Source organism: Sciurus vulgaris (assembly GCF_902686455.1).
Source record: "Sciurus vulgaris genome assembly, chromosome: 10".
Classification (NCBI taxonomy): Eukaryota; Metazoa; Chordata; class Mammalia; order Rodentia; family Sciuridae; genus Sciurus; species Sciurus vulgaris.
Window position 1 is genome coordinate 123157497 of NC_136470.1, and position 10298 is coordinate 123167794.

The window sequence follows — 10298 nt, forward strand, 5'->3', positions numbered from 1 at the left end:
GAATAGCTCCTTTCAAGGCCCTTATGGAAGAGAAGGAAATGCTCTGAGCTTAGAATCTGAAGGCCTGGATTTGAGATCCAGCTCTCAGTATTTTGTAATGCTAAAGCACTATGTCACCATGAGTTATCTCTGTAATTGTGTTACTGAACAAGACTAATTCCAGGCCTGGGTCCTGAGCAAGGCCCTTCCAGTGCCCTCCCAGGTGGCCGATATTTTTCTGCAGAACACTCCACTCAAACTCTTCAGGGAAAGAAAACTATGATAAATCAAAGACTAAATAACAATAGCAGAGGCTACACCATATTTTCATAGCATGTTTATGAGGACATCATATGGAACAGAGCTAAAGGGCTTACTGAAGTCAGAATATTTTACATCTATTGCTGTTGCCTTATCTTCCAGACCTGTCATTCTGACATTGGAGGAAATTAAATTGGTCCAATGTGATTGGTTCCTTGCACAGTCACACTGGTTTTCATCCAGTACCCTCCGGTTTTCTGGTATTTGTAAATTAGTTATTGGGTGATTTGTTGCAATATCTCTCACAGGATAATAGTGCCTGTCACAGCATATGACATTTATAATATGTTTTTGAATTTCTTGGCAATGTGTGCTCAGTAAATGTAAATTATTATTGTTGGCCTCTGTCAAAGGTGTCAAATGATCAGGCATAAGGATGAGTGGACAGGTTGGGCTCCCCTTAGGCAGGATATCCCACTCATTGAGGACTCTCTCTGGGAAAATGAGCTATAAAAATAATCCTTATTTTCATCTAATTTGCAAAGCCCAGCCACTTTCCCCCTGCCTTCTCCTTCCTCACTCATTCCTTTGGTTCACTAGGTCACACACCTCTCTGGGAAATACTTATTCATTCACAACTCTTCAGTACCTCTCATCAAACAAACAAGCCAAACAAGAAGCGAGAATATCTACCTTTCAATTCAGGGATTTGGAAGCCAAAACCTGGGTCCCAATTGTTTGGGACAAAAGTTTGTGGTACCTTTTGGGGGGTCTTCTATGAAAGAGAAAGATAGCAGTCAAGGCAATGGGATCCTAGGCTCAATGCCCCATGGGCCACTGGCTACTCAGGGTCTTACCTGTCTGATGCAGGATTTGACTTGAAGTCCTCAGAGGGTCCTTCCAGAAAGTAGCTGTGCTTGATATTAAGTGCTCAGTAGCAGATGCACTCTTGGAACAAAAGAGAAACAGATTGTCGGACCATTGATCAGAAAACCTAATGTCTGGTGAAAGATCCCAGGAAGGCACCCCAGTATGAATCCCAGCAAAATTCTGAACTAGGCAGTGGAGGTCTTTGGTGCTGCCACTCCCTCCCCTCTCTATTCTTCATCGGCTCTCTCTCCCTCCTCTTCAGGCTTTTGGTGCTTTTATTTTGTCCCAAATGGCTTGTGAAATTCCAAACAGTGAGAATTCCCAGGCAGTGGTCACTGCTCATATCCTCACAATCCACCTCCAGCCATCGAATTCACCTGTCCTCTATCCCTCTATCCCAAGAGATCTGCGTGGTGATTCCATCTCCTCAGAAAACTAAATCAGACATGATATGTGAATGGCCAATGACAGCTTATTGCTTTACGTTCTAACTGGGAGTGTGAAGATGTCAACCACAAAGGTCAGTTGAGCTGCGTGTCAGGGAAAGTGGCTTGGGAGCCTCTGGAAGCACTTGAGTCTCACCAGGCCTATTGTAGACATCCTATTTTAACTCGCAGCTCACCCTCCCACCAGAGGAAGAGAGGCATTAAAAAGAGATTCCAAACTGAAAACTTGCCACATTAGTAGTGAGAAAATGCCTGGCTCAACTTTGCACCCCACGCTTGAGATGGCATAGATGGAGTAAGAGAGCCTTCTCTCCCCCTCCCAGGCTTTGGGAGCTCCAGGAAGCTGCAAGGTGACCTGTGAGCCAGAGGAGCCCTGGGTTTTATTCTGTGGTCCGTTGAGTGACTCTAAACCTTCTTATGCACTGAGCAGCTAACAATTCTCTCCTCTCCAACGCTGGGTTTTGTGCTGAAAATTGTGAGTGACCAGAGGATCTCTGAGGTCTCCACTTAACTCTTAAACCTTGTAGTTCTCCCCAGTGGCTCAGGAGGCTGAGGCAGGACGATTGCAAGTTCATAGTCAGCCTCAGTCACTTAGCAAGGCCCTAAGCCACTTTGCAAGACCCAGTCTCAAAATTTTAAGAAGTTTAACAAAAGGGTTGGGACTAGGGCTCAGTGGTTAAGTGCCCCTGGGTTTCATCCCTGGTAGGGTGGAGGGGACAAAAACCTGTAGTTCTCACCTTCACTTGTCTCTTCCAGGGTAAAGAGATTGCAGTGTTTTATCACCAAAGGGTTACAGGACTGGGGGAGCACCTAGTTAGCATCTACTATTCCTGCTGGCAAGAGATAAAGTATTAATTACTCCAGATATTCTCTTGTACTCTCTGTCAAAGGGATGCATCCTGGTCTTTAAGAGCTGGTTCCTGCCCAGACTCACTTCCAAACAGCAGGCCAGGCTTCCTCCTCTAGCAATGCTTTGAAATGTAAAATAAAGTTTTGTTCTGTTGTTTTTCACCACCAAGCTACATTCAGGAGGAGTGGAGCCTAACTGTTGCATTTAAAGCCGCGCTGTGCATCCTTAATGTCCCCAGTGTTCCCACCAGAGAAGGTGTCACCTTCACAGCCCAAATTCAGCCAAAACTTGCAAGTTAATAAGATAGGATAGTGTCTTTGTTCACAGCAGGAGGCTCAGATGCTCTGGCCCATTGAGTTGCCCACACACTCCAACAAAACATCTGCTAGTCACCCCACCAGGCACAGCCCCAGGAATGCCTGAGTGAAGCAAGTACCCAGGAGGTCTTCACAGAGAGAAACCTGTTGCGTGATTTCTAGAGAAATCAGAAATTCTTGGTTCAAATGTAGCTCTGAGGTTTACAAGCTAATCACTTAACCTCCCCATGCTTCAATTTCCTTTTCTGTGAAACAGGTAATAACACCTGCCTTGCCTTTTGCAAGGATCAACTGAGGTGACAGATGTGGAATAAAACACCTTCCAAACCAAAGCTCTTTGAGGGAGGATGGAAGCATAATTTCCAAAGAATTATTTCAAAGTAGATGCGCCAAACTCCCTTCCTCGTTAGGGCCCGGCAATATGTATTACGAAAAAGACCCTACAAGATTCTAATTTGCATTGCCCCACTGTGTGCTGTGCAGGTGAAAGAGGAAACTTAGGGGATGTGGACCTCATTCCAAACCAATATCTGAGTGATTCTGGAGGTAAACATGCCAAAAATGTGGGCACAGATCCAGGGAATCATGAAGAGTTATACATCTCATGAACAGAATACTGGTCCTATGAGCCCTGAGAGGCAGCTGGACCATCTTTCTAGTTGGTAACAAAGCTAAATTAATGCACATCAAAAAAAATTAGTTAAGGATGATACCTAAGGTGAGATGGCAGCATGGATATCCAAGATCAGCTGAGTTACTAGTGAAAATATATAAATACCAGAACTCTGGGATTTCTCCTTTTCTTACTACCTTGCCCAAGATGGTCAAATCAATCATTGACATTCATCTGAAGTCTTGATAAGACTGGATTTCGAATATGGCTCAGCCATATGACTTGTCTATTCACTAAAATTCAGCAGTCAGTACCAGACGGATCTCTTTTTGTTCTTACATCCTCATGCTAGGAATGGAGTCCAGCAGTGCAGACATGGTAGGGGCAGTAGATCACCACTTCTTGACTGGTCACGAATTCCAGGTTTGTCTCCAGGTTACCCCCAAGGGATGTCATCATAAACCGACCCTTCTTACCTGACTGTGCCCTCTGAATCCCCTTTCTCGTGTCTGAGAGTCCTGGAAGTCATCAGTTAGGCAGCCCCAGAGCAGAGATGGAGCTCTCAGTCCCACACCCTGAGTTCTTGACTATTGTCCACGTTGACTAATAAAATGCCCCGCCTACTGTGTTTGCCCACATTCACATACACATTCAACCAACACAAGCCCATGACAACCACCTTACATATCCACGATGATCTTTGGACAGCTTCTTAGACAAAGGGCCTTCAAACGGGTGAATACTGCTGGTGTTGAATGTACCGTGAACACTATCCAGCCAACACTTACATGTAAAATATTACTTATATGGTAGGTTTTTTAAGTAGTCTCAAATCTTATGACATTTCTCCTATTTTGAGCTGGAGTTTTTATCCATTCCCCTTGCATCTGGTAAACTTGTGACTCCTTCAACCAGTCAAATATGGTAGAAGTGATGTCGTATGACTTTGAAGCCTGGATCAGAAAAGACCACGCAGATTCCTCTTGGATCTCTTGGAACTCTTTGGGAGCAGTCAGCCACAATGTTGGAAGTTCAACTACCATAGGATCACCATGCTGGAGAGGACACATGTGGGTACTCCACTTGACAATCCCAGCTGAGCTCCTTGGCAACAGTGAGCACCAAATGTGGACACATGACTGAGCCATCTTGGACATCCAGCCTCATCAAGACTTCAGACAATTCCAGCCCCAGCCAACTACTGCCAGTAACTACCTCAGAGAGACCGTGGAAGAACTGGGCAGCCAACCACTTCCCAAATTACTACTCTGTAGAATTGTGAACAAAATAATGTGGTTAAGCTGCTAGGTTTGAGGGTGAGTTATTACACAACAAAAGTAAGTGAAACATCTAATCCAGGCTTTTAAAAAAATTATAGTGGTGAACCTGAAAGTTGAGCATTTTCTCAGCTCACTTAATCCCAACATGGTCAGGCTCACTCATATTCTGTGGGTGAAAATAAAATATGGTAAATCTGGGGCTGAAGTTGTGGCTCAGTGGCAGAGTGCTTGCTTAGCACGTGTAAGGCACTGGATTCAATCCTCAGCACCACATTAAAAAATTAAATAAAGTTACTGTGTCCATCTACAAGTAAAAATAATTTTAAAATATGGTAAATCTTCCTGGAAGCAATTTTGGCAACACTCGGCCAAAGCTTTAGAACATGTATGCCCTTTGACCTCTCAATTATAGTTGTAGGAGTCTGGGGCAGTGAACTGATTACAGATATATACAAAGAATTGCCTGAATCAGGTGAAAAGATACTCATTTGTGTTATCTATAGTAAAACATTAGTAATAACCTAAATGTCCTGCTGAGATATTGAATTAATAAACTATTGTATATTAACTATACTATCATATATTAAGTAAGCTATTATATATATATATATATATTCATGAGAAAATACTCCAGTTTAAAACTAGACTTTTGAAAAGGTATTTAATGACAAAATATTTAAAATTGAGGATTCAAATGGTATTTTCCTTTCATTAAAAGCACATCTATCACTGGGAAGGGTGGCAGACACCTATGATCCCAGTGGTTCAGGAGGCTGAGGTTGAGGCAGGACGATCACAAGTTCAAAGCCAGCTTCAGCAACTTAGCAAGACCCTAAGCAACTTAGCAAGAATCTATCTCAAAATTTTAAAAAAAAAATTTAAAAGGTCTGGGGAATGTGGCTCAGTGGTTGAGTTCCCTAGGTTCAATCCCCAATACCAAAGTAAATAAATAAATAAAAATACAAATATCTGGCTTTCTGATCACAGGACCAACTGTCAACATGGTAACACAAAAAGACAAGAGGCCTAAGAGGTCAACTTGGGAGTTTAATTTGGACCTTACTCATCAAGCAGAAGACGGAAATTTTTATTCTCTAAACTTTTAACATTTCTATGGGGGAAGGTTAAAGTCAATGGAAAAATTGGAAATCTCAGGAATGCTGTTCATATTGAACACTTCAAGAATAAAACCACAGTTGTTTCTGAGAACCAGGTATTGGAAAAATCTTGCCAAGAAATTCCATAGGAAGAATAATCTCCATCATTGACTTGATGTGATTGCCTCAAACAAGGAGACTTGTGTATTTCATTACTTCTAGAAAAGTCAAGATGAAGATGAGAGTCTGAACTGATAGAGAGCTTTGCTTTCTCTCTCTCTCTCTCTCTCTCTCTCTCTCTCTCTCTCTCTCTATATATATATATATATATATATATATATATTTAAATTTAAATCTATATATATATATATATATATATATATATTTCTCTTTCTCTCTCTTTTCCTGGTACTGGAGATCAAACCCAGGGCCTTGCATATACTAGGCAAACATTCTACTAGTGAGTCACATCCCCAGGCCTGGGCTTTGCTTTTTAATAAAACAAGTGAAGTATTCACAGGAAAGAAACATCTAGAAATGGACTTTAATCAGTGAATAAAAAACATTGTGCTCTCAAACATCTATCTGGAAGAACAAAGTTCAAGTTATAAAAGTGATTATGTATAAACAGGACTATGGTTCCCACTTTATTTTTCTATATGTTCTTTACCATGTTTTCCACATTTTCTACAATCAACATGTATTTTTATAATCAGTAAAATGAATATTATAAAGAGAAAGAAAATTTGTGACACCTAACCTACCAAGAATCTGAAAAGGGCCTTTATATTTAAGTACAAGCTTCTTCAGAAGATTAACAGGACCTCCAATCCCAGCTTCAGGGCTAACTCAGAGTTCCCAACACCTCAAAGGACATTGGATGTCTAAGTAGCAAAGTGAGGTCTATGGAGGAGGAGGAGAAAGTGCTGACAGGGCTGAGCTGGGCAACTGGAGACCCAAAGATTAAAGATCAGAAATGGAAAGCTAAAGGGGAGCTGAGAAAAGAAATCGTAAGATGGAGGACCATCAAGCCTTTTGTCCAGTGGAATCTCCTAGAACTCTAGCTACATGAGTATGAACAAAAAGTGACATCCCATATAGAGTTTACTCCAGAATTATAGGAAAGTAGCCACAAATGGGTGCACATACATGGGCTAGAGGTGGAAGGAGCCTGAGTAGGGCCATTGATTATGAGCTCCTGGAATCTCCTTGAAGACTTATAACAGCAATGTGTAGGTTCTAACCAATATGGTACCCACTGGTCACATGAATTGTCTAATTTAAGTTAACTTATCATTTAAAACTCAGTTCTCTCACACTAGCCACAATTCAAGTAGCTAATGGTTATCATATTGAAAAGAACAGAATGGAACATTTTCATTATTGCCAAAAACTTTCTAAGGGCCAATGCTGCTCTAGGAAATTGCTCAGCTTGGATTCTTAGCTACCTAGGGAGCCAGGAGCAAATAGGTAAAGATGAAATTCAAAGTCAGCAAGTCAGTTGTAACCCAACATATCAGATGTTAGATCATTAGAACTCACTGCATCTCAGTTTCCTTTCCCTAAGATGAAAATAACATATACATACCTCATAGGGTGGTGATAAAGAGCAAATGATACAGAGGATGCAGACACCAGGTCAGAGCTTACACACAGCATTAAAAAATCAGCAGCCATTATACTAATGAGGACCCAGGAGGTTTTCCAAAGGCTTCTTATATTATCCAAATCAGCCAGACCTACTCAGAACCCAGGAATCTTTGCACTCAGAATCAGCCTAAAAATCAGAGACTCTTCAACCATTTTGAAGGTTTTTAAAGGTCACCTGGTCTCATACCTAATGTTAACTGTTACAGTTTGCATCCAGAAAGTCCTCCAAAGGCTCTTGTGTTGAAGACTGGTCCCAAATGTAGCCATGTTCAGAGGTGTAGCTTTGGGAAGAGATCAGATGGTGAGGGCTCTGACCTCATTGGTAGATTGATTTACTGATGAATTCATAATCCGAATGGACCATTGGGAGGTGCTGGAAGCTGTAGGAGATAGGGACTACCTAGAGAAAGAGGGTCACCGGGGCATGCCCTGGAAGGGTCTATCTTATCCCTGACTCCTTCCCCACAAATCTCTGCTTCTTGGCCGCCATGAGATGAGAAGCTTTGCACCATTACACCCTCTACATGATGTTCTGTCTCATCACAGTCTCCCAGTGACGTGGCCAAGTGATTATGAATGCACTGAAATCTCTGAAAACTTGAGCCAAAATAAATATTTACTCCTTTAAGTTGGTTTTTCCTTTTGTCACGGTGACAGAAAGCCAACTAGCATAAAAGCCCACGTGAAGAACAGCTCAAGAAGCAAGACAGGAGAGCTTGGTAGCCATTATGCCCCCCAGTAGCAGAGCCCCTCAGCCCCATTCTACAGATGAGGAAACTGGGGCTCAGTGAGGTTATCACTGGGGCAGCTAAGACTCAAACCAGGTCTCAGGTGCCCCACACGTTCTCTGTCACCTGCTGAAGCATCTTACCAGATTGGCATTCAGCGAGGTTTCTGAATCACAGCCTAAACCCTTGGACAGGACAAGCCTACTGGGGAGATGGGAGGAGACCAGAAAGCCTCACCTTCAGGTGGGGGGAGTGCAGGACTCCCACTATTTCCATGGAAGGATGAAGTGCTCAGAACCAGCCACTAGGGGTTATGTAGAGGACACAGGCATTACTTAGTGGGGAAGAAAAAGAAACAGAAAACCCAGCTTATGGAAATGGAGTTGGGTGTCTTCTCCAATAGGGATTGAGCACTGACTTCCAAAAGGAGGAATGAGGAGGAGCTAACTTTCCAGGGTGGTCTACAAGTATGAGCAGAAGCAACGCTGTTCCCATACAGCTCCCCATAAAGCACAGTTAGGGAGGGAGGGAGCCAATTTCAGCATGACAGCAGTAGGCATAAAAAGGATATGTGGAACCCCATGCGTCTTCCCCAGCACTGCATAACCACGTTATGACTAGACAGAGTGTGCGAACGGGCACCACGGCTAATTAACAGTGGCCCCTTTAAAAAGAGAGCTCTGCTTATTTTTATGGACATGCTAAACATAACTAGCAGGATTTAAAATCAGGCTCTCCTTACTCATTTATTTTTCCCTATAACTTGAACTGTGTTTTCCCCGGGTTCCAAACTAATGAAATGCTTATTTAGAAGCCGTGGCCATCTGTGGCTGGTGTTTCATGTTCTATTTCTGCTCCCTGCCCGTAGGTTGATGAGGTTCTGGGGCACGGGGAATTTCCCAGGCCATCCCAGCCTAGGAGCTCAGCCAAGTGAGAAGGGAGACCCTGGGAAGAAGGGTTGTATGTGGGTGCTTCTCTGCTCCAAAGGGGCCGGCTCCCTGTTGCTCTGTCAGGAAATGCTGACAGCTGGCATGCGGGCAGCTTTGCCTGCCACTGGGACGCGTTAACCTGCACAGGGACCCAGGAAAACACTCTAGCACCATAGGCATGACATTGTGCATGCTGCTGCCCCGAGAGGCCCAGGGTACTGCTCCCGTCTGCCCACATCTCACTTTCTCCTCCATACAGAGAACACCAACCTGTGCTGCTTCATCCTTGTCCCTTGCAGTTGGTTTCCCTCCAATTACCCATGTGATTTAAAAAAAAAAAAGAAAAATCAGGTGCATTACATTCGTCTCAATTAATAAAAGCGGCCCCAGGGCCTACCTGCCGCTGTGGATCCATGCATACTCTCCTGATAACTGTCTTCCTACCCCAGCATTGGCATCCACAGGTCCCAACCTTTGCCTGTGTCCACAGTGATGGCAGGTACAAATTGCTGGCCTTACTGTTGAGTAAGCCCTACAGATGACGGGCTCCTGATTCTTGCTCTCCTTGCAGCGCCTGACCCACTAGACTCCACACTGGGTGAACAAGATTTCCTTTCCTGCTCACTTTTATCCCCTCTCTATATGATAACCATAAAACCATCATCTCCCTAAATGTACTCAGTCTCCTGTCTCTGGCCCCCTTCCCTGTCTGGCCTCTCTAAATACCAAATCCTCAATTCCATTCAGTGAACATTCGGTGCAGGCCTTCTCCATGCCTGGCATCGTCAAGGTCATGCATCCTTTCACTTGGCTTCATGAGAGCCAGAACCCTGCCTGTACCGTTCCTCGTGTTTCCCCACACCTGGCAAAGACTGGCGCTCCACAAGTATTTATGAACAGATGAACTGCCTACAAAAGAGGAGCCAGCCATGCCAATAACCAATAAAGTACAATATGATCAATGCTATTAAAAAAAAGGGGGGGTGAATACAGAGTCTTTTGGGAACTCAGAAAATAGAGCAATTAGGTCAGCCTGGCTAGGATGCATTCCAGGCAGAGGGCATCAGATGTACAAAGGCTTGAAAGTGTGTCAGTATACAGTGAGCCCAAGGAAGTGACCAGCTCTGCTTTCCACATCCTTGTTCAACGGCAAAGCTATGAGGCCACAGAGACCCTCTCTGTTGGGGTCAGTGAAGAAACCAGCCATTGAAGCTGGGCCTGCCTTCCTAATAAGTTCTGGGTCCCTTTGGAATTCTAGTCACTTACCTGCTCATGTAA